The 24,388-nt window shown below is 39.7% G+C and overlaps 2 long non-coding RNA genes across 2 annotated transcripts in view; both read left to right on the plus strand.

Moving 5' to 3' along the window:
- Positions 1–24,388, plus strand: part of LOC107650312 (uncharacterized) — a 154,614-nt gene that overhangs the window by 75,639 nt on the left and 54,587 nt on the right. The window lies entirely within an intron of this gene.
- LOC130456072 (uncharacterized) lies at positions 3,916–6,084 on the plus strand. The gene is made up of 2 exons (XR_008914345.1): positions 3,916–4,575; positions 5,910–6,084. It is a non-coding gene; the product is annotated as an uncharacterized LOC130456072 (long non-coding RNA).

The following is a 24,388-nucleotide window of genomic DNA, read 5'->3' on the forward strand; positions in this document are numbered from 1 at the left end:
TATAAGGATGCAGTGTGAGAGTCCTCCCTTTGTGCTACCCTACCCCTCTATCTCAAATTCTGGGGTCCCCAAGATCGCAACATTTCTTTGTGTGTAACTCCATGGCCAGTATTCTTCTATATATGTATAACATCGTTTTAGTTTAAAATAACATCCCCCAGAGCAAGTATTGCATTGTTTCTGTCCTATATCTAGGACAGCACCTTGTAATACTCTGATGGATCAATGATTTCATCCATGTGAATACTCCCTTGAACATTGTAGAGTACAGACCATCTATACTTCTTCATTCTTGTCCAGGGTTTCTCACAAATCTCTTCTGGTGTATTTACCCATTAGGGAACATCTCCAGAATCTTTACCTTGCATGGGTACCAGAAGAAGATGTAAATTGCTCATCCCTCTTGTTTGGCCTACCTACTTTTCTATTTACTTGTTTCTTTGATGGTATATTTTTTCTTGCTGCAGCTACTGGGACTTTCTTCATTGGCAATGGGATGCAACTCATGACTATGTTTCTCTAGATCACTCTTTGGAGTTCCTGAATCTTTAATTCCTTGGAGACTGTGGTATCCTGTACTTTGCATCCATATAGCAATCACCAGAAGAATAAAACTGTTAAGATGAGCCATAGTTTCAGGGAGGCCATTAAAAGACCAGGGCAGTTTCCCCAGATATAAGCCAATTTGTTTTCTTTTTTCATTTCTGGCCTCCTAAGATATCAGTCCATTATCTATGCATGTGGGGACCAGCAGATATGGGTTTTCTATCCAATTGTTTAGCAACGTAAAGAATAGGAATTATTTATCTATTTGGTTTTTCTTTTTGTGGATAGTTAATTTGACTGAAAAGTTCAACCTAAGTCAACAAGTATTTATTAAGAACCTTTGGGGCCAGCTAGGTGACTCAGTGGTTTGAGAGCCAGGCCTAGAGATGAAAGGTTCTGGATTCAAATCTGACCTCATACACTTCCTAGCTGTGTGATCCTGGGCACTTACTTAACCTCCTTTGCCCAGCCCTTACCACTCTTCTGCCTTAGAACACAACCTTGATTCTGAAACCGAAGGTAAGGGTTAAAAAAAAGAAACTACTAATGTCTCAGGCTCTGTTAAATGACAAGGATTGAATGAAAGGCAAAAAAAAAATCCTTCCCTCTCTAAGAAAATCTCAATCTGGTGGAGGAGATATCATTTGAACAAACAAGTATAAATTATATTTATTTATATGTTGTGTTTGAGGTGAGGTCTCACTTCAAAAGAATTTGTCATTCATGCTATGTTCATTTAGGGCAAAGTTTTTATTGGGGATAACAGGGAGATGTGGCTGGGCTGGTGAAAGTGGGGCTATTTTCCCCTGGAAGTAGTGGGGATAGGAATTTAATAGAGAAGAAATCAAGGACCCTCTGCCCCTTCCCCTAGTTTGGGCTTAGGAAGATGGACAGGTGCCCCTGAGTAGCTCTACAAAGGTGGAAACTAATGGAATTTCCCTTGTTGGCTGTTCATTGGAAGGAGCTAGGTGTCCTAATAAGCTCTTGACCTTGGATGTGTGCAGGTATCTGGAACAGAGCCCCAGTGTGATGTCATTTGGTGCCTGACTCAGGGATCCCAGACCCCATCATTTTCCCCCTCTTTGTCGAGTTAGGTATAACCACTTCCAGGGGTGGAAATGGATAAGATGGTCTCTTTTCATTCCCTGGACAGGGAATGGGTAGAGGGTGGGGTGTAAGGTGATATCCCAGAGACTTCACATTTTGGGAAGAGACCTTTTTCAGTGAAATCTGGGAACCTCTCTCATCAAGAAAGTTCAGTGTTGAGGTCACATCCTCAAACGAGGGCTGGAGGGCTGGGCTGCAAATAAGAATATCTTCTACATATTGAACATCAGTCCAAGTCCTAAGAGAACCTGAAATCATGGAGCCGAGTCACTGGATGGTTCCCAGGGCAGCCCTGTTTCCAATGTCCTTCCTTCCCCTCAGGAGGGGCATGGTCCAGGGGGGTTCTGCTAGAGAGGACACCCCTTTATCCAATGGCCTTTCTTACCTCACTTGAAGCAAGAACCTGCTACATAGGAAGTCTCCTTTGGGTTGCTGGAAATGGCTGCAGCTATCAGTAGAGCTTGTTCTCTATTACAGGCTCTGGCTCTTCTGCCCTTCTTCTCAGCCTGCATCAGTGCCTGTTGTTAAAAGCCTTAAAAGTGGCATCAAGTAATTGAAAGAATGGGGTTTGGGGTCTTTAGTCAAGTTTCTGGAGCTTCCTTCTGATGTCCTGGACCAACTGGCCAAATTAGGGTTGCATGTTAAGTATGGGGGTACCTTCTGGCGACTCAGGGGTTCATGGCCTTAGTAGGGTGACCTTGGAACAGTGCAGTTTTCCTCAGACCCTTGTCCCTGTATGACTTCTTTGAGTTTTTCATAGTTAACCTGTTTCTTTATCCCCTGCTTTATCCCATCTACCAAGCAAGTGGTCATGTGGTCCCTCCATCCTCTGTCCCTAGGTCCCTCAGTCTTGGTCAGGTCATTACAGCCCCGCCCCAAATTCTCCTTTTCTCATGTCTAGTACAGCAGGACAGGATGATGTTCATACCTCCCCAGTGCAGGTCAAGTTGTAGAGACACAGCTTTAAACCCCTCAAGGAGTTTTGTGGGGTCCTCTTGTTGTGGGAGAAACACACCCACATTTGGAGCAGGGTCTCACCCCAAGAATGGAATACTCTAACTTGATCAATCCAGAAGAAAAGAATTTTATTTGAAGAAGAGGTTTATAGTGGAATAATAGCCTAATAACTGGTAGAATAGTCTGGGGTCTAATCAGGTAGCCTTAGGACTGATGGATAAGTCCATAGGCTAGTAGAATAGCTTCTTTGGAGCTGGTTGAATAGCAGCTCTCCAGGTGTGGAATAGGAGCTCCATGCCCTGTAGATCAGGGTCACCATATTTATTAGACTCTGTGGGCTTGTCATCATCCCATTCACCTCTCCCCCAAACCCTGGAAAATAGGCATGGCCAAATTCAGTAGGAGATGTGTTTGGACGTTTGACACTTATGGAATAAGGAGCATGTGCAGGTTTGGGGGATCTTTCTGGAATACCAGAGTCCTTGGTGCAGGTCCCACGTTGCCCCATTGGCCTCCTTGTCATCATTTGACAATGTGGGGGGTGGGTCTCGATACCCTGCTGGAATGGGAACATGGGGCAGCCCAATAGCCAACCATTAGAGGTAACTGCTTATGCCTAACAGAACAGACCTAAAGTAAATATAGAACAATATGCAGAATCAACAAATCAGCTTTGGCACGAGGCTGATGTCCAATATAGAGCCTTACAGATCTGGTACACAATGGGTCAGCCTGCAATTCACGTTTGACTAATGCTGAAACTATAGGTTTTGCCTTGGTGTTTAACCAGTGCTAACTGGTAAGAAATGCAAGATCTGAGAGCAAGTATTATGGCCCTGTTCCTATTGCTGCCCTTCACTGCCCTGCTTCATCACTGAGTAATGGCCAGGTCAGTCATTGAGGAGGGAACGTGGACTCCGGGCAGGCCATTTCCCATAGCCACCCCACCAAAGGGGTAAAAGAAATCAGGGGGCTTCTCCCCTAAAGAAGAATAAGATACCCCACTGCCCTGAGATAGGGATGGGTAGGGGCCCTCCCCTTCTCTCTCCCATTCACCTGTTCCCCCCTCCAGTGATGTAGTGTCCCAAGCTGCACTGCTCAGGGTCAGGGTCTAATGCAGGGCTAGGGCTGGGGATATTGTCGAGGGAGTGGGGCAGGTGCTGAGGCTAGTGGGGGGGGGGAAGGTATAGGGAATCTGGGGAATAAGGAGGTGGAGTTTGTGGAATCAAGTCTATGGTCCCCACTGGGCCACCCTCACTGTAGCTGCTGCCTGGGCCTGGGTACCCTCCTGCACACACTGGAGGAAGGGATGGGTGTTGGGGTGGGGAGGAGGTTGGCAGTGGGAGCTCTAGGAGCAACCAGCCCAGCTTCCCCTAATAGGGTGCAGGATCAGAGACACCTTCAGCTGGGACCAGAACCCTGGACTGGGGACCCTGGGGAGGGAAAGTTGCCCTAAGTTATGCAGGTGGCTTCACAGGGTTTGTCAGGCACATTCTGCACTGTTCCCCCAGCTTAGAATGTGGGCTCAAAGCCACAAAAGCCAACATGGAGGGAGTCTCAGGCCATTTGCCCTCCTGCTGCAGTAATGAATTTGGCCAAGGTTCAGGGTTCCCTTTAAAGGCCAAATGTCCCCTTCCCCCAGTTAGTATTGGAGCCATTGAGAGATACAGTAGTGAATGAGCTGCTTTCTCTTAAGATCTGGGAGATCAAAACTGCCCCATTGTCCCAGGTTCTGCCTGTCCCCGAGTTAGCAGTACCCACCACTTCCGTTTTCCCATAATCACACGATTTCATTTCTATACGTTTATTTGCACCTGCCCACTTCCGTTTCTGGTCACACCCTGTTCCTGCTTGCCTCACTTCCAGTTAGCCCCATTTCCGTTTCCTGTCTCTTTGCCAGGCCTCTTGCCATTCTCTTCCCTGCTTGGGCAGTGGGCTCCGAGGAGGTAGCTGCTGGTTGGAAAGGTAAATTGCTTTTCTATATGTGCCTTGAGTTGGAATGGAGGAAATTGGGAGAGAGTCAGGGTAGGCTTCAGCCTTAGCTGCGGCGGAGGCCTCGGAAATGGGAAAGCTCTCACTGAGCTGCTTCCACAAGGGAGGAGGGGCGGCTGAGGGAAGAACAGCATGAGGAGCCAGCCAAGCCCTATGCCCTCACCTCTCCCCTCCCACATCCTCTTCTCCCTTTCTTCCCTTCTTAAGCCGCTTTTCCCTCTTGCCCTCCTTCCTCCCTCCTCTCTCTAAAGCTACAGAAATGACTCAAAAGCAGGTTGATCCCAGGTAAGGTTAGCTTGGCCATTTTTGGGGAGCAGACTGTAATGTGCTCAGCCTCTGCTTATTGCAGATATGCCAGGGATGCCTCTGGAGACTTAGGCCATAAATCCTCTGCCTCCAGAAAAGGCTCACCTGGCATTGAAAGGAAAAAGCCCAGCATCCCTTGGGGAACGTGGTCTTCAGGAATCTGTAGCCTTGAGAGTAAAGATAGCATTGGCCTGCCAAGAAGTGCACCACAAAGACTGATTGGGAAGAAATGACAGATGGCCAAATCCTAGGGAGTCTTGGTGGTTCTCTGTATTGGAAGAGCAATGTGTCAGGGGAGCAGAGACTTTGAAGGCTGTATAGCCCCATGTGCTTCCAGGCACCTGGTTCTTGATCAAGTTTCCTTCTCAGCAAGACCAGAGCTTACTGCTCTGCCCAAGTCACTGAATCGGCTCCTTTTAAGGTGAGAATAGCAGAGGGCATTTTTAGGGCTAACAAATTCCCCCCAGCTTATTATGCTTAGATCTGTCAGTGACTAGGGAAGGCATGGGGAGTAAGTAGAAGGGCAAGCACTAGAGAAAAAGGTGTCCTGGAGGGGTTGAGGATGTATTCCTCTGTGTGTGTGTGGGCTGGGTAGAGGCAGCCCCTGAGTAACTGATGGTTGAATTTTCCTTGTGAGCATTGACACCTTGGAAATGGGGGAATGCTACAAGTCAGAGTTTATTTATTGTTTTGTTGACTGTCGTCTAGACTACAAAATTTAATGTAAAAATGTTCATACAGATTATACTGTTTTCTTCATTCATTCTCATCTCAGGTGCTAAAGTAATCAGGGACTATGCTCTACTCTTTTCAGATTAATTACTAAGATTGCAACATCATTCCCATTAAACAATTGGCTCGGAGTCCCTGCCTATACTTATTAAATATTTGTATTTATTGAATTTGAGAAAGGACTTTTTCCTTAAAGGTTTGCTCAAGCTTGTTCATTTCCTAGGCCTAAATAAACATCAAGCTTACTGACTTTACCTTTTTGTTGACAGTGTAAACAAGCAGTAAAACAAAGAGAAAAATAATCATTTACAACATATCTGCTGTGAGAAAGATGATAGCTAAAGGCGTTTTCCAGCATCACTGTGACATCAGGCTTCTCACTTCTGGACCCATAAACCCACCATTCATTTTTTTTGAATACCAATTAAAGTGTTTTCTCAAGAATTTTCTTTGTGTTTCTTTGTAACATTGAAGTTAACCCCAGTTCTCTTAGGAAATGGTTTCTAGATCCTTTCCCTTTTTCCTCTCTTGAACCATTACAACTAACAGTTTCTCTCCAGAATAACAGTTAAACAGTTTCTCCCAAACTCCTCATGGAATGACAGTAAAAACACTAGGGTCCGTCCATTAGTGCCTCTTGAAGATAGGGTAACAGGTGCTTGAAATCTGTGTTGGAGCTTGATTCCTTGGCAGGGGTTGTGGGCTAGATGAGGCAGAATGCAGTGCACATGTTCACAAAGGCCAGTCTGGGCCAGTATTGTTAAACTTGCATGTGTACATGTTGTCTCCCCTGATCACAAAGGGCAGGGTTGGTTTCCTTTTTGTCTTTGTAACCTCATCACTGGGCACAGTGCCTGACAGACACATCAGCTGGTGGAGCTGGGTGGTACTATGATTGGAAGACTGCTAGTCACTGAATTTCATTTTGTCTCAGTTTCCCTAGCAGTAAAATGGGGATAATAATAGACTAGCACCTAGCTTCCAGGGTTGTTGTGAGGATCAGAGGAAATATTTATAAAGCAGTTAGCACAGTGTCTGGCACATAGTAGGTGCTATATAAACATTAGCCACTCTTAGTTTTCACTGAATGTTTGTGAATTGTTGATTTCTTAGGGAGATACTGTTGAAACTGGTGTTATAAAAGAAATTAGACAAAATCCTTAGTTTATTCAACTCAACAGATGATGAATTTCTCAGGGATATATCTGCTTTCTTTCACTAGTTTTTCCCTCCACAGAGGTAAGGTAAATAGTGGAAGTGGCCTCATTTTACTGAAAAGGTAAGTCTTCAGCTCCCCCTGGCAGGCATGGCATGACAAGTAAGAGCTCTGAGGTAGGACAGTTACTCATTTCCCCATACACATGGACCTTCTTCCAACTCATAAAGGATAAGTTTACCTTTTCCTGACCACTGATGGTCACGCTGGTGGGATAGGTGTGTAGTAAGCTGCCTCCTGAGTTGTTATGGTGGACAAAACAGACATTAGGTAGAGGTCCTCAAAAGGTGTGAACAGAGAAGGTGGTGTTAACTTGGAAATAACTCAGAACTACTAAAGTATTAGAAAACCCACTCTTTAATCAGGAAAAAGGGATAAGCATTATTATTTGGTCACTACACAGAGCCAAAAGCTAAATACCGTAGAAAACCAAAGGCCTTGAGACTAGGAACTATATCCCTGGGAGAAAGCACTGTACTAAGTACCAACTCCAAAGAGAAACAATACTTGAGAGTCTATACCCTTTTGGGAAGCCTACAAGAGACCAACCACAAACAGGTGTGTAAACCTCTTTGCAGTCTACAAGCTATGGTATTAGGGAACAGTCAGCTGTAACAAATTAAAGGCAAAGGTCAAACTAAAACTGGGCTTCATGAGAGGAAAACTTTCATCAAATAGAGAAGCTTTCAAAACAAAAAGGTGCTTAACACTTAAAATAAGTATGCTTAGTACTGGGGAGATCAAAAGTAAGGGTAAACTAATTCATTAAAAAAATCCATGTTGACAGTGGGTTACTGTGTGAATCCAGTTATTGAGTACACAGGAGAGTGTGGATTGTGCTGTTTGCATTTTAAGACTTCAGGGAAGGATCCCAGAAGGGTTGTGAAATGTGGAAAGCCTTATTGCTGAGGCTAATGGGGCTCAAATTCCAGTAAAGACTTCAAACTCAGCCTCAAAACTTCAGAGTTTGAAGTCTGTTGGTGCTTTATCACTTAGCACAGTGTCCAGCACATAGTCATTGCTTGATAAATGTTTTTTGATTGTGATTGATAAATTGAAGTAACCTGTCCACGGTCACCCAGCCAGTCATGGGATCTCACAGTTGGAAGGGAGCTGGAAACCAGTGTTCCTGCTGCAGAGAGGAATACCCAATGCAGAATCCCTGGCAGGTAGTCAGTAGGGGCAGGCTTTCTTCTCCTTATTCTTCCAAGGTCTAATGAAGCTTGTATCAGCCTCTATTTTTTTTAAACAGAAATAAGTCAGGTTTAGGCATTTTATTTTTTAAAAAAGCTGGAAAAAAGTCAACCACCATAAATTATTCACCCAGCCCTTCTTCCTCTATTTCAGTCAGTTCAGAGGATGAAAAAGATCCAAAAAAGATGGTAGGGGGTTGAGTGGAGTATAAGCTCTCCATGAGGCAGGAGTATTTGTAGCAAATAAAATCCCTATCAGAAATTCTTGTGCTTTGAGAATCATGGTTTCCAGTACTAGGAAGGTGATAGGTGCCCAGTGTTCTGCCCTAGTCACATCTCGCCTTGAGTATCATATTCCAAAGTACCTGGAGAATATCTAGAGTGCTCCATTTAGGAGAGAATGGGGACTAGCTTTGGATGTTTAGTCCACAGAAGTGATGACTCAATCAAAGCCAGCTGTTAGACACTTAATAATTAGGGGACCTTGGGTAAACCACTTTGAATTTAGACTTGCCTACTGGGAGGTCACAGAGCCCTTACTCCTCATTCCATTTCCCCTTTATGTACTTTGCTTTATAATGTTAGCTCATTGAAGGGACATGTTTTCTTGTATTTTTATAGCACACTACTTGGTGCATAGTAAGCAATAAATGGGTTTCTTCTCTCTGTCTGTCTCTTCCACACACTTAACACCTAGCCTCAAAGCTTTTCCTTTCCCACTATATGTTCCACTTAGATGCCAAAAAGGATATTCTGAAAGCATTGTTTAATAAATGTCTTCTTTAGACACCAGTTCCTTCCTACTGTGTCTTAAGATTGCATACAAAAAACTTGCTTGTCATTTCGAGCTTCTCATAACCCAGCCAGGACCCATTTGCTAGATTTATTAAAAATATGTGATTCCCTTCACATAGTCTTTGGTCTAGACAGATTGCATTCTTAATGTTCTTCATAATGATGCTTCATTTCCTAACTTCTTGCCTTTTGCAAAGTCTGTTCCTGATACCTAGGAGGTGTTCCATCCTTCTGTCTTTGAGAGTCTGGCTTGATTGCATATCTCAGCCCAGATGCCAAATCCCATTTGAAGCAGTTGTCGCCTGGTCTTGGTGTGAAATCACTGAGTTCTCCAGTCTCTGTCTTCTTCCCCCCATATCCTCCCCATAAGGTATACATAGTGAGTTAAGGAATGGTGTAGTCCACCCATTGGAGTTAAGTACATAGTTTATTCTTGTCATGATATCTTGAGCACCTCCACCATGAGAAGAAATACATGTGCCATTTGTCTCATCAGTAGGGCTTGAACATTAATTTCACCAAAAGGAACATAATGTCATCTTCTGCTGACATCTTGTAACCAAAGTAGATATTGCACCATGCAGAAATTTGAGTTCAAAGAGAATCTAGAAATCATTTTTACATGCTCACATTTATCATAACGTTTTCCTCTAACAGTTCATGTACCACCTCACAGCCTATGATTACACTCCCACTCAACCCAAACTGTACTTTGGTTGCCTTTTAGGTAATTTGAAGCTTGTTTTGGTTAAACATGATAGGCATGGACTCCATTTTAACCTACAAATTAGAAGGGAGAGCCCCCAGGTCATCTTAATTGCCAGCTTTGGATATTTTAAACTCCACAATATTCCTTGAGTCTGGGTTTTCCTTGCAGTTTCTCTGTGGCCCAAGTAAACTTACCCTCTACCTGATCCTCCCTTACTGGGTCTTCTTTCTCTGCCTTTTCAAACCCATGAGTCTCCACCCCATGCCATTAATGCATTCCATTCTCACCTGTGTCTCCCTTGCCAGTACATTCAACACAAGGATGGCCATCTATTTCACAATTATAAGAAAAAGTGGTTCCTTTGCTTGTGATTGATTAGTTAATGGAGGTATTCTTATGTCGGTCATGAAAATATACCCCATTTTCCCCAGTTCTCTCTGGCGTGGGACTACACTGCACCATCTATTACCTAATTGTCCAAGGTTCTCTGACAGCAGTTCAACACTAGTGGTGCTATTGGCCCTCCTTGTGACTGGTGTCCTAGTTTGAGAATATCCAAAGTCTGCTGAGGCTGAGGCTCAGGATTTTATTAATCCTTTAATCTCCACAGTCCTGTCTCACCTCAGCCATTATTTGCAATGACTTTTGTGTCTTCAGAGAACTGATGATATTACAAAGGTACCATACCCATCCCCGGTTCAAATATCTTCAGTTTATTTTTCCTACATTTTCAGGAAATTCACAGTGCCTCTTCACAAGTTTCTCATCTTTGTGGAGGAATTGAAATGGGATTTCTCCCTTGAGGCATCTTCTGATTAGTCTTCTTCAAGCATAGCAGCTAAAGTTTGTATATGTTCTTCAGTTAATCTCTGGCCTTACCTCAAAATCCATTGTCTTTGCAGTTACCACCTGTCTGATCAGTTTGTCTGTCTCAGGGATCTTCCATCATTCCCAAAACACTCTTGCTTGTAAATGCCAAGTCTCTCAACATTGTTCTTCTAGGGCACATGGTTCACATGGAAAAAATGCCAATTTTGACCCTGTGGTATCTATATATCACAGAGAGTAATGCCACCACTTTACTCATAAATGGAATAGTATTTTGTGGGAAAATTGTGACATTCAGTCTGTAGGAATGTCTCTTGATAGAGTGGCTCCTGCTTCTTCCTCAGAGGATGGACGAGTCTGAAATTCCCAGGAATGACTTCCTAATGTCAATTCCCCCAGTGCTCCATGGGCAGAATTCTCTGGCAGGATTAGAAAAGTTTCCTGATCTGTCTCACCTGCCTTAACATACACTTCTTATCCTTCCTCTTTTCTGCCTAAAAGCCTCATTCTTAAAGTCTCTAACTATTACTGATTTCAGGAGACCTCTGCCTCTCAGCCAGAAAACGAGTTTCATCTCAGTTATCTCAGCTCTCCTATTTTGCCTACTGGTTTGATATACCATGCTTACACAGCATGATAGGGCAAGAAAAGATTAAAATCATAAAAATAGAACCAATGACTGATTCCTATATCAACATACAGCACCAATATATTTGAGAAATATATTGGACTGATAAATATAGCAATTTCATAATCATAGGATGAAGCTGTTATGACAGAAATATCTCCTGTTTGAATTCATGTGGTAGATAACTATGGCCAAAATAGTCCTACCATAATACAGAAATTATCAGAGTAAAAAAAGCCTAGTGCTTAAAACAGGTTCAGGAGTTAAAAAAATAATCTTGAACTCCCAAAGGCATTTCTAAAAGTTTATAGAAAAAATGAGACAGAATAAATTCTTTTACATACATTTTTTAGGCTCTGAAAGAGTATAAATAAAAAGGCCATGCTTCTTTTAATGTCATAAATGTTGAACAAATTTAAGCAGAATCATAATTTCATACATCCCCAAGCAAACTAACCTAGTTAAAAAGACTATATAGGTAAACTTAGGTCACAGATTAAAATAACATTTAGAGGGTTCACAAGGAATGGAATGATGGAGAGGGGAGATTTGCATGTCAACAGAGTTAGCATCAGATAAATCCTTCCTTATGGCAAATTACTTTGGAAGCTTTTTGGCTTCTATTTAAATTTTTAAAATTTAAAACCCTTACCTTTTGTCTTAGAATCAATACTGGGTATTGGTTCTAAGGCAGAAGAGTGATAAGGGTTAGGCAATGGGGGTCAAATGACTTGCCAAGGGTCACAGCTGAGAAGTGGCTGAGTTCAAATTTGAACCCAGGACCTGTCATCTCTGGACCTGACTCTCAATCCACTGAGCTACTTGCCCCCTCTTTTTGTCTTGATGAATGTTTAAGAACTGAAATAAAATTTCACCTCACCGAGGACAGGTTTTAGCCAGATCAGTAATGTCTTCAGTAGGAGAAACCTCCCACTAATTAATAAAAATGAAATCAAAGATAAAAAAATTTTTATTGTCTACCATTTTGATCACATAGAGGTCTGCAATACCCCCTTTAGATCACACACATAAGAATTGTTATGTCCACATTAGAATTTGATTGTATACTTCTGATAGCAACCAGAAACACCAGGAGACATTGAAGAAAGAATACCATGATGATCAATTTTAAATAACATGAAGTGTCTTTGATTCAGCTTCTTCCTGGTAACCTGCTCCAAATATCCATTTAATCAACTTCATCTTGAGTCTTATCTCTTCCATATAGATGTCTCATCCTGGGAAACATTTTTCCTTTGAGATTTTGGAATAGATGTCATTCCCAGGGTAGTTCTCAAGAGGTGTTCCTCCAAGTACATCTGTTTCCTTTGTTCCACCTCACTTGCAGAGTTCCCTAAGGAAAGGTTGCTAATAACTGCTGGTGATAAGAAAGTACAGTTTTTAAAGACCTAACAGGTTATCAAATTTTTTCTTCTGATAGTTATTTAATGTGAAAACCTGTTCAAATCTTAGGGATCTAACCTTATTCAACAGTAGAGCAGGTAGTTTACTTTTTGAGTCTAGGCATGCATGCATTTTAGTTTTTTAATATTAGGCTTTCTGTCTTTACTTCAGCCCTGTACCTAATATAGATAATGCTATTCACACTCTGAAGGAAGAAGCTTAAAAAGAATCTAGGAGGGCTTGACTTGTAAAATAAGCCATACTGTCTTTAGTATTATCTATCACACAGGGGCTTCAAAACAGGAGGGAAAAAACATGATTTAAAATTTTCTGTATAATTATCAATGCAATTTTGTATATAAAATCTAACCCAGTTTTGAGAATACTTCTAAAACACAATTAAAGCCTATATATTCTACAAGGGGAAAAATTTTTTTTACAAAAATATTCATTATTGTAAATTCAGTTGAATTTAGAAGTTGTTTAGTACTTTGTTCTATTTTTTCAGTTTTAATTCCAGGATCAGAAAGAGAAAAAAAATGTTCAGTTCATCCAGGAACATCGTGTCCACTTGTACTTTTGTCATTGTTAATAGAAACATTTTGAAGCCAATCCTGTGTGTGTATCATAAATATGTATATCTTCTCATTCTTAGAGAAAACTGGCTGATCCTGTTGCTTTTTTCAAAATGTTTACTATTCCATTACAATTTTAAACATTTACTTAAACATTTGTAAGTGACAATTTTTACATCTTTATCACATCCTTGTTTCATCCCCTCTTTGAGGACACACACATACACATACATACATATTTTATCATATCATCTAGAAAAGTGGTAGTACTGTGGAGACCTATTGCTACATGTAAATGTACAATTAACAAGGGAATGGCTTGCAAGCCTTAGAATTTACCTAGTTATATAGGTAGGAAGTTGAAACAGTGACCACAAATTCAGAATTGAAAATTTAAAAATATGAAGATCTTTTATACTGGCATCCCATTACATCAACTTAATTATGGTTAAGTATTACAACAACAGGATTCATTTATATTTTTTAAAAACTGCGGATTTCACCTACCCTGGTTATTGAAATTTGCCACTGAAGGAAGAAGAGATGGTTTAAAACAAACATATAAGTCTCCTTACTTCAATTGAGAGAGTTCTTAATTTCTCATTAAACTACTTTATTACTCTAGAATTCCACAACGTGCTTTTAAGGAGGTGACTAGATTTGATGACCTTGCCTTAATAGAGGGACCCAAAGAACTTGAGAAATACCCAAAGAACTTCACAGTTAACGACAAAAATCTATTGTGTTTTCCTAAAGAGTAAGTTATTACTGTTATTCATTTTAAAGCAAAATCTATCCAAGGAAATAATTAGCTTTTAAAACCTTGTGAACACATTCTTTTAACAGCTCAATCCACAATCCAACAGAATCTAGAATAAAAGAGAACTTAATTTTCTAAAGATACAATTACCTTATTCTTTAGATAACATTTTTTCAAATTCACAGCATTTCTTATATAATGATTTCCCAAAAATGATAATTCAAGAAAAATTAGAAACCGAAAGGTACACAGAAAGGATTATAAAGCATACAACAAAATTTATTGCCAGAGAAATGGCATCGATTGAGTTGAATGTACTTTTAAATCATTTTACGTAGAGAATTACTTCATCACTTTGGCATTCTATGCTAATTGTAGTAAACCAGTTCGGGAAAAATTTTGAAACAATTACATTTTAAGTTCTTGTTCATGCAGTTTATATGCATATCACCTCAATGCCAAATATCAAATGTTTTTCCCTTTAAGATATGATCTACCTGTGGCCTCAAGCATTTCCTTGCTGTGTGACCCTGGGCAAGTACCCCATTGCTTAACCCTTTCCCACTCTTAAGCCTCAGAACCAATACATAGTATTGATTTATGATACACAGTATTAGAATCAAGTATTGATTCTAAGATGGAAGGTAAGGATTAAAAAAAAGATCTGATCTACCAATAGATCAAATATCACAATTATCCTAAACAGAAGAACACATCTCACTTTAAATGAGATGTTATAATTTAGTTTTAGGATGAAAATCTGGATTTATAATTACAAATGATGTCATTTAAAGCCTCAGTTTTCCCAAAGCCCAAAATCAGCACCTGAAATAATGGGTCCACCTCTTTCAGTTACCGTTCTTTCTAAAGATTTATGGTGGTAGCCTTGCCTTATCATTCCCTTTTGGTGCCTATGAGGCTCTCCTAAAATATAGCAGTTGTAAAAATGATACTGTCACTGTTTATCTCCCACATAAAGATTGGATCACATCCTCCTAATTAATGGTTCTTCAAGGGCAGAATTTTAGTTCCTACACTCAATTCCAAGATCCATACTTATTTCTGTAGTTGTCATTTGGTAAAACTTAAATGTAACTTCATAGAATATTATCCATCTCATATTGCTATGAGGCATTTCTCCAACTGTTGTTCACAAATTTATAGGCAAAGGAAGTTTTTCTTATCATTCTCACTGCAATGAGATTAAAAAAACCCCTAAAAACCTCTCTTCTAGACTCCAAATCCTTAGTTCACATTTCTTTCCATTTACACTTTCAGTGCATATGGACACCAACTTTCTTTTTCCATTTATTCTCTTATTTGTACTTGTTTAAACATTCTCCTTAGTTTTCCTTCATTATAGTCATTAGTACTGTCTGACTCTTTGTGACCCTATGGACCACGCGGTTTTCTTGGTAGATACTGGAGTGGGTTTCTATTTCTTTCTGCAGAGGATTAAGATAAACATAAATTAAGTGACTTCCCCAGGGTCATACATCCACTTCTTGTCTGAGGCCAATTTTGTAGGTACTTGTACTTGCTGACTACATGACATGAGCCACTTAACTGCTTCCTACAAACTTCAAGACTATTATACCACTTTTCTTTTGCTCTGATTCAGCATTCACCTACCTCTGCTACTTATTTTCACTCTATTTCATCTATATTTTACAATCAGTCTGGCACTTTCCTGAATCTCCCTTGCACAATAGAATAGTAAAATGTACTAATTACTTATAAAACTTTTATTAAAATTTTGAGTTCAGTTTCTTTTAGGTGACTGCTTCTTATTTATGTAAACAATTAAGTTCTTTTAAATCATTCACAGAAAAAATGTAATGGCAAGGTAAAGCATTGCCCTATGATTAAATTTTAACCTACTAAATAAGGCTTATAGACTACAGACTGCAAACCATTTGATTTCCTTTGCTTTAAGACTTTCTTAGCATTCCATAGGCACTGAATTCACCTTCTACTAAAATAATAAATCTATCATCCTCTAAGGAAAAAAAATGATTTTAAGTCTTTTTTTTTATTTTTAATATATTTTATTTGATCATTTCCAAGCATTATTCGTTAAAGACATAGATCATTTGCTTTTCCTCCCCCCCCACCCCCCATAGCCGACGCGTAAATCCACTGGGCATTAGATGTTTTCTTGATTTGAACCCATTGCTTTGTTGATAGTATTTGCATTAGAGTGTTCATTTAGAGTCTATCCTCTGTCATGTCCCCTCAACCTCTGTATTCAGGCAGTTGCTTTTTCTCGGTGTTTACACTCCCATAGTTTATCCTTTGCTTATGAATGGTGTTTTTTTCTCCTGGATCCCTGCAAGTTGTTCAGGGACATTACACCGCCACTAATGGAGAAGTCCATTATGTTCGATTATACCACAGTGTATTATTAGTCTCTGTGTACAATGTTCTCCTGGTTCTGCTCCTCTCGCTCTGCATCACTTCCTGGAGGTTGTTCCAGTCTCCATGGAACTCCTCCACTTTATTATTCCTTTTAGCACAATAGTATTCCATCACCAACATATACCACAGTTTGTTCAGCCATTCCCCAATTGATGGGCATCCCCTCGTTTTCCAGTTTTGGGCCACCACAAAGAGCGCAGCTATGAATATTTTTGTACAAGTCTTTGTGTCCATTATCTCTTTGGGGTACAGACCCAGCAGTGCTATGGCTGGGTCAAAGGGTAGATATTCTTTTGTCGCCCTTTGGGCATAGTTCCAAATTGCCCTCCAGAATGGTTGGATCAGTTCACAGCTCCACCAGCAATGAATGAATGTCCCTACTTTGCCACATCCCCTCCAGCATTCATTACTTTCCTTTGCTGTTATGTTAGCCAATCTGCTAGGTGTGAGGTGATACCTCAGAGTTGTTTTGATTTGCATCTCTCTGATTATAAGAGATTTAGAACACTTCTTCATGTGCTTGTTGATAGTTTTGATTTCTTTATCTGAGAACTGCCTATCCATTTCCCTTGCCCATTTATCAATTGGAGAATGGCTTGATTTTTTGTAAAATTGATTTAGCTCATTATAAATATGAGTAAACCTTTGTCAGAGGTTTCTATGAAGATTTTTTCCCAATTTGTTGTTTCCCTTCTGATTTTAGTTACATTGGTTTTGTTTGTACAAAAGCTTTTTAGTTTGATGTAGTCAAAATTATTTATTTTACATTTTGTGATTCTTTCTATATCTTGCTTGGTTTTAAAGCCTTTCCCCTCCCAAAGGTCTGACATGTATACTATTCTGTGTTTACCCAATTTACTTATGGTTTCCTTCTTTATGTTTAAGTCACTCACCCATTTTGAATTTATCTTGGTGTAGGGTGTGAGGTGTTGATCTATTCCTAGTCTCTCCAACACTGTCTTCCAATTTTCCCAGCAGTTTTTATCGAATAGCGGATTTTTGTCCCAAAAGCTGGGGTCTTTGGGTTTATCGTATACTGTCTTGCTGAGGTCGCTTTCCCCCAGTCTATTCCACTGATCTTCCTTTCTGTTTCTTAGCCAGTACCAAATTGTTTTGATGACTGCTGCTTTGTAATATAGTTTTAGGTCAGGGACTGCAAGGCCCCCATCATATGTGTTTTTTTTCATTATTTCCCTGGATATCCTTGATCTTTTGTTCTTCCAAATGAACTTTGTTATGGTTTTTTCTAAATCAGTGAAGAAGTATTTTGGTAGTTCAATGGGTATGGCACTAAATAGATAAATAAGTTTGGGTAGGATGGTCATTTTTATTATATTGGCTCGTCCTATCCATGAGCAGTTAATGTTTTTCCATTTGTTCAAGTCTAGTTTTAGTTGTGTGGCGAGTGTTTTGTAGTTGTGTTCATATAGTTCCTGTGTTTGTCTTGGGAGGTAGATTCCTAGGTATTTTATTTTGTCTAAGGTGATTTTGAATGGGATTTCTCTTTCTAGTTCTTGCTGCTGAGCTGTGTTGGAGATATATAGAAAAGTTGATGATTTATGTGGGTTTATTTTGTATCCTGCAACTTTGCTAAAGTTGTTGATTATTTCAATTAGCTTTTTGGTTGAATCTCTAGGATTCTTTAAGTAGACCATCATGTCATCCGCAAAGAGTGATAACTTGGTCTCCTCCTTGCCTATTTTGATGCCTTCAATTCCTTTATCTTCTCTAATTGCTACTGCTAGTGTTTCTAGTACAATGTCAAATAGTAGAGGTGATAATGGGCATCCTTGTTTCACTCCTGATCTTATTGGGAATGCATCTAGTTTATCCCCATTGCAGATGATATTAGCTGTTGGTTTTAGATATATACTGTTTATTATTTTTAGGAATGACCCTTCTATTCCTATGCTTTCTAGTGTTTTTAATAGGAATGGGTGTTGTATTTTATCAAAGGCTTTTTCTGCATCTATTGAGATAATCATGTGGTTCTTGCTAGTTTGCTTGTTGATGTGGTCAATTATGTGGATGGTTTTCCTAATGTTGAACCAGCCCTGCATCCCTGGTATGAATCCTACTTGATCATGGTGAATGATCCTTCTGATCACTTGCTGGAGTCTTTTTGCTAGTATCCTATTTAAGATTTTTGCATCTATATTCATTAGGGAGATTGGCCTATAGTTTTCTTTCTCTGTTTTTGACCTGCCTGGTTTTGTAATCAGTACCATGTTTGTGTCGTAAAAGGAGTTTGGTAGAACTCCCTCTTTGCTTATTATGTCAAATAGTTTGTATAGTATTGGGATTAACTGTTCTCTGAATGTTTGATAGAATTCACAGGTGAATCCATCAGGCCCTGGGGATTTTTTCTTAGGAAGTTCATTGATGGCTTGTTGGATTTCAATTTCTGATATGGGATTATTTAAGGATTCTATTTCCTCTTCTGTTAGTCTAGGCAGTTTGTATTTTTGTATATATTCATCCATTTCTCCTAAATTGGTGTATTTATTGCCTTATAATTGGGCAAAGTAATTTCTAATGATTGCCTTAATTTCATCTTCATTGGAGGTGCTGTCCCCCTTTTCATCTTTAATGCTGTGAATTTGCTTTTCTTCCTTCCTTTTTTTAATTAGATTGACCAGTACTTTGTCTATTTTGTTTGTTTTTTCAAAGTACCAGCTTCTTGTCTTATTTATTAAATCAATTGTTCTATCACTTTCGATTTTATTAATTTCTCCCTTAATTTTTAGGATTTCTAATTTGGTTTTCTGCTGGGGGTTTTTAATTTGATCGCTTTCGAGTTTTTTCATTTGCATTTCCAATTGATTGATCTCTGCTCTCCCTTGTTTGTTAATATAAGCATTCAGGGATATGAATTTACCTCTGATTACCGCTTTGGCTGCATCCCAAAAGGTTTGAAAGGATGTTTCGCCATTGTCATTTTCCTCGATGAAATTATTAATTGTTTCTATGATTTCTTCTTTAACTAATCGGTTTTGGAGTATCATATTGTTTAATTTCCAATTGGTTTTAGATTTGGTTTCCCATGTACCATTACTAATCATTATTTGTATTGCCTTGTGATCTGAGAAGGCTGCATTCATTATTTCTGCTTTTTTGCATTTGTGTGCTATGTTTCTGTGACCTAGTGTATGGTCAATTTTTGTGAATGTGCCATGTGGTGCTGAAAAGAAGGTGTATTCCTTTTTATCCCTATTTATTTTTCTCCATATGTCTATTAATTCTAATTTTTCTAAGATTTCATTCACTTCTTTTACCTCTTTCTTATTTATTTTTTGATTTGATTTATCTAAATTTGATAATGGTTGGTTTAAGTCTCCCACTAGTATGGTTTTATTGTCTATTTCTTCCTTCAATTCTCCTAGTTTCTCCATTAGAAATTTGGGTGCTATGTTATTTGGTGCATACATGTTGATTAATGATATTTCCTCATTGTCTATAGTCCCTTTTAACAAAATATAATTACCTTCCCTATCCCTTTTGATCAGGTCTATTTTTGCATTGGCTTTATCAGATATCATGATTACCACTCCTGCCTTCTTTCTATCAGTTGAGGCCCAGAAGGTCTTACTCCATCCTTTAATTCTGACCTTGTGGGTGTCAACCCGCCTCATGTGTGTTTCTTGGAGACAACATATGGTAGGGTTTTGGATTCTAATCCATTCTGCTATTCGTCTACATTTTATGGGTGAGTTCATCCCATTCACGTTCAAAGTTATGATTGTCATTTGTGGACTCCCTGGCATTTTGATTGCCTTCCCTAATTCTAACCTTTTCTTCTTCGGCTCTACCTTTTAGTCCAGTGATTTACTTTGAATCAGTCCCCCTTGTCCCCTCCCTTGATGTTTCCCTTTTTAGTCCCTCCCTTTTTCTTCCCTCCCCCTCCCCCCTCTCTTTCCCTCCCTTTTTGTTTTCCCTCTCCCCCTCCCCCCCTTGGTTTTCCCTTCTCCTTACCCTTGTTGGGTAAGATAGAATTCAAGATCCCAATGGATCTGGATGTTTTTCCCTCTCAGAGCTGATTTCCCTGAGATTGAGGTTTAAGTAACCCCCCTCCCCCCTCTCTTCCTCTCCTTCTTATAGGAGTTTTCTTCCCCTCCCCTTCCCATGTGAATCTTTGTGTGAGAACCATTATTCTATTTGGTCTTTCTTTACCCCCTATTTATACATTACATTTTCCCCACATATTAGTATACATAGATTGATATAAATGTAGTCCTTATAGAAGAGAGTTTGAGTAAAAGAAGAAGATAACATTTTTCCACTTTCCTTAATATTTACCTTTTCAGGTATTCCTTGCTCTTTGATTTTCGGTATCAAACTTTCCACAGAGCTCTGGTCTTTTCTTTGCAAAAAGTTGGAAGTCTTCTATTTTGTTGAATGCCCATACTTTCCCTTGGAAGTATATAGTCAGTTTTGCTGGGTAGCTGATTCTTGGTTGGAGACCCAGCTCTCTTGCCTTTCTGAAGATCATGTTCCATGCCTTACGATCATTCAGAGTAGAACTTGCAAGGTCTTGTGTGACCCTGATTGGCATTCCTTTATATCTAAATTGTCTTTTTCTGGCTTCCTGTAGGATTTTTTCTTTTGTTTGATAGCTTTGGAATTTGGCAATTACATTCCTGGGAGTTGTCTTTTGGGGGTTTAGTGTAGAAGGTGTTCTGTGAGCTCTGTCAGTGGCTGTATTGCCCCCTTGTTCTAGAATCTCTGGGCAATTTTCTTTGATTATATCTTGTATCACCATGTCCAGTTTGGTGTTTATTTCTGGCTTTTCTGGGAGTCCAATTATTCTTAAATTATCCCTTCTCCCTCTATTTTCCAGATCTATCACCTTGTCGGTGAGATATTTTATGTTCTCTTCTAATTTCTTGGTGGTTTGGCTTTGCTTTATTAGTTCTTGCTTTAAAGCCTGGTTTTCTTTTACAGTTTGGTCAAACTGGTTTTGTAGATGCGTGAATTTCTTTTGCATTATTTCCCACTTTTCCTCCCAGAAGGCTTCCATCTTTTTGGTCATTTCTGATTCAAATTCTTCATGGGTTTGTGGAGAGTTTCCATTTCCTTTGGAAGATTTTGGAGCATTTTCTTGTATATCTTCTTCTATCTGCTCTGTATTTTGTATTTTGGCTCCATAGAATGTGTCCAAAGTTGCCCCTTTCTTCTTATTTTTCTTGGTATTTTGGGGCTTCTGTGCTTCTGTGGAGTTTGCCATCTCTGAATGTGGAGGATTAGCTTTTCTTATCTCTGTCTGGTGATCAGAGGCTTTAGTCCTGGGCAGATTGTCAGTTCTATGAGCTTTCCCTGGGTTAAACTGAATATGCCTCACTGGAACTGGAATGGAAGGGTCGGACCACATTGCTTTCCGGAAGTTGCCTTCAGAATAGCTGGCCGTGAGGCTGTTTCGTCGGCCTGCGGGGGGATGGGCTGCAGCTTCCCCAAGCTCCGAGGGCAGGGACTTTCACTGAGACTTGGATAGCAGGATCCAGCCTGTGAGGCTGTCTTGCTCCAGGCAGTGACTTTCACTGGGACTCGGATAGAAGGCCCTGAGGGTTGTTGTTCCGAGGACCCTGCTCTCTGAGCCGGGCCGGGCTGCGGCTTCCCGGAGCCTTGGACTCTGCGCTCCTACCCCTTAGGTCCGAGTGATCTCGGGTTCTGGCTTTTGAGGGGAGCCGTACCTTTTGATCCGGGTCCAGGTCCAGGAGGAGGGTTCCCAGGGTCTGTGCTGTTGATCGTTTTGAATTTCGGCACCTTAGGAGCTTATAGTTTGAGATCGGTCGGGAAGGGTTTTCCGGAGATCTGAACTTTAGCTTTCTCTAAGCCGCCATCTTAACCGGAAGTCATGATTTTATGTCTTAAGTGATGTTTGTATGTAAGCTTAGTTCTAGGTAGCTGCAAGATCTACCCCTCCCCCACAAATTCTAAGATATTTGAGCATTTACAAAAACATGCAAACCCTAATTTGGAAATTCATAGTAAAGAGAATATGTTTTCAATATAATTTTAATCTATTCGTTTATAATGCCATAAGTTCTCCTGTTTTCATCTCTGCAACAGCATTTCCCTCCCTATTCTATAAACTTTATCTTGCACTGAGTCTGATCAAAAGGTCAATGTGTAGCAATTAAAATAATCTTGAAAAACTAATTTTTCTTAATTTTAAAATAATTTTTATTTGATTTGCCAAGACATACTAATTGTGGTCAAATGACTCTATGGACCATCATAAGATTAACAGAAACTCCTAGCCCAGGTACCTACATATGTTTTGGGAGCACATTTTTCAGCCCCTCCCTTGAATATCCCAAGGTATCTTTAATTAGGAATTATCTAATTAGGTGATCCATCAACCTATTCACCCCTCTTTATCCCCACAGATAGCTCATGTAGGCCAGAAAAGTATAATTATAGAACTTTTCCTATTGGCCAGAGTCTGTGAAAGGACCATGTTTCTCAGCACAAAGTAAATGCAAAAATCTATAGACTAAATAGAACCAGGTGGCTCAGGAATTCTCCCTAATATCCAGGAACTGAATCTGAACTTTTATAATCCAGGACCCTTATGTCAAAATAATATAGCATATGAAAAATAAATCCTTACAAGTGGAAGTAAGTACTTATTGGGAAGGAGTATTTAACATCAGAATGTTAGTATGATGGCAGGGAGAGCTGTTTTTAGGCATGAAACTAAGGAATAGTGTCAAATCATCCTAATGTCCTTTTCATCCTAGAATAAAGATATAAGGGAACCACCACATTTCCAAAGTCCTTTCTGTTTACCATGCAGACAGAATAGGAGCCTGCTTGGTGATTCAGGAAGCCCTAGGACCAAGGCCCATGCTGGCAAAAATGTGGCATGCATACTGGAGGGGACTGCTCAGTTCCCTCTCTCCATAGTGCCTGAGGACATTTTTCACATCTCCCACCTCTACAAATGTGAGCACTTCCTGTCCACTATCTGAGGTAATGAGTGGGCAGGGCCCATAGGCAGCTTAAAGGTGCAGTTTGGGCATGCAATCGCTAAAAGGTTTGCCAATGCTGGCCTAGACTCTTCCTCAGTCACCCATGGGAGTCCAAAATATCAATGATTATAGTCAACAGAGGTTGAAACTGAGGAGGTACTACTGTGAGCAGCTTTATTTTTGAGATTTTTTTTTCAACTCGTTTTTGCCTTTTCTCTTATTTCCATTGTTATGGACATAGGTCATTAGAGAGACAATTTTATCAGGTGTTTTAGCTTTAGCTAATGTTAAAAAAGTCTGGGATATCATCCACATCTTTACCCATCAATACTAGCATTAATTTGACCATTACAGGATGTTGGATTTTCAATCCCCTCATACAGTTTTCAGCAATGTTCTTGGTCTATCTCATTTTACAGGATGCTCATTTTCACCTTGGTTAGGGTCTCCATGCTTGCTCTGGCTTATTTCTCTCTAAATGTTAGAAAGAGTTAGGGGAATGTCTTGTGGGGTGTCATGGCCAAAACCTTAGCTCCTTTCTTGTGTAAGGTGAAGTTCTCTCATCAAAGCTGATAGATTTAACTACAGAGATTAGGTTTCAAAGCCAATTGTTGAGCAGCTTGTAAGACTGAATTTTTTATTTCCATCTTCTGCCCAAATGTTCCAGTAAGTCATTTGGTAAGGGTATTCATTTCCTAAAGCCAATCTAAGCATATACAAGGTGTTAAAATTAAATGATGCTTCTTGGGGTGGGAGGTACAAAGATATCTGTCCCCTGGAGTTAATTCTGTCTATATATGTTTCATAAAGATTTTTAAACTGAACCTTAGATAATTTGTGTTCTTTGAAGAGAATATTTTTCAAATTGCTTTGAAGACACCTCATAGATATATCTTTGTAAGAAACCAACTGATTAAATTTCTTATTTTAGAGTAAAAATATTTTGCCAGGAATATTTAAACCAGAATCTGAGGAACCCAAAAAGAAGGTTAGTTTTGGAACCAAGATTTTCCATAATCAGAATCCCTGAAACCAATTCACTTTACTGCATAGAAACAAATTTTTATGTCATTCCAAAGCTTTGTTTTAGTGGTAGCACCAATGCACAAAATAGAAAATTAAGACAGTAAACTGAAAGAATGAGAGCAACAGATGATTTTTTTAATTTGAAAATTTTATTTGGTCAATTTAGAACATTATTCCTTGGTTACAGGAATCATATTCTTTCCCTCCCTCCCCTCCCCCCACCCT

Source organism: Monodelphis domestica, chromosome X, assembly GCF_027887165.1.
Source record: "Monodelphis domestica isolate mMonDom1 chromosome X, mMonDom1.pri, whole genome shotgun sequence".
Taxonomy (NCBI): domain Eukaryota; kingdom Metazoa; phylum Chordata; class Mammalia; order Didelphimorphia; family Didelphidae; genus Monodelphis; species Monodelphis domestica.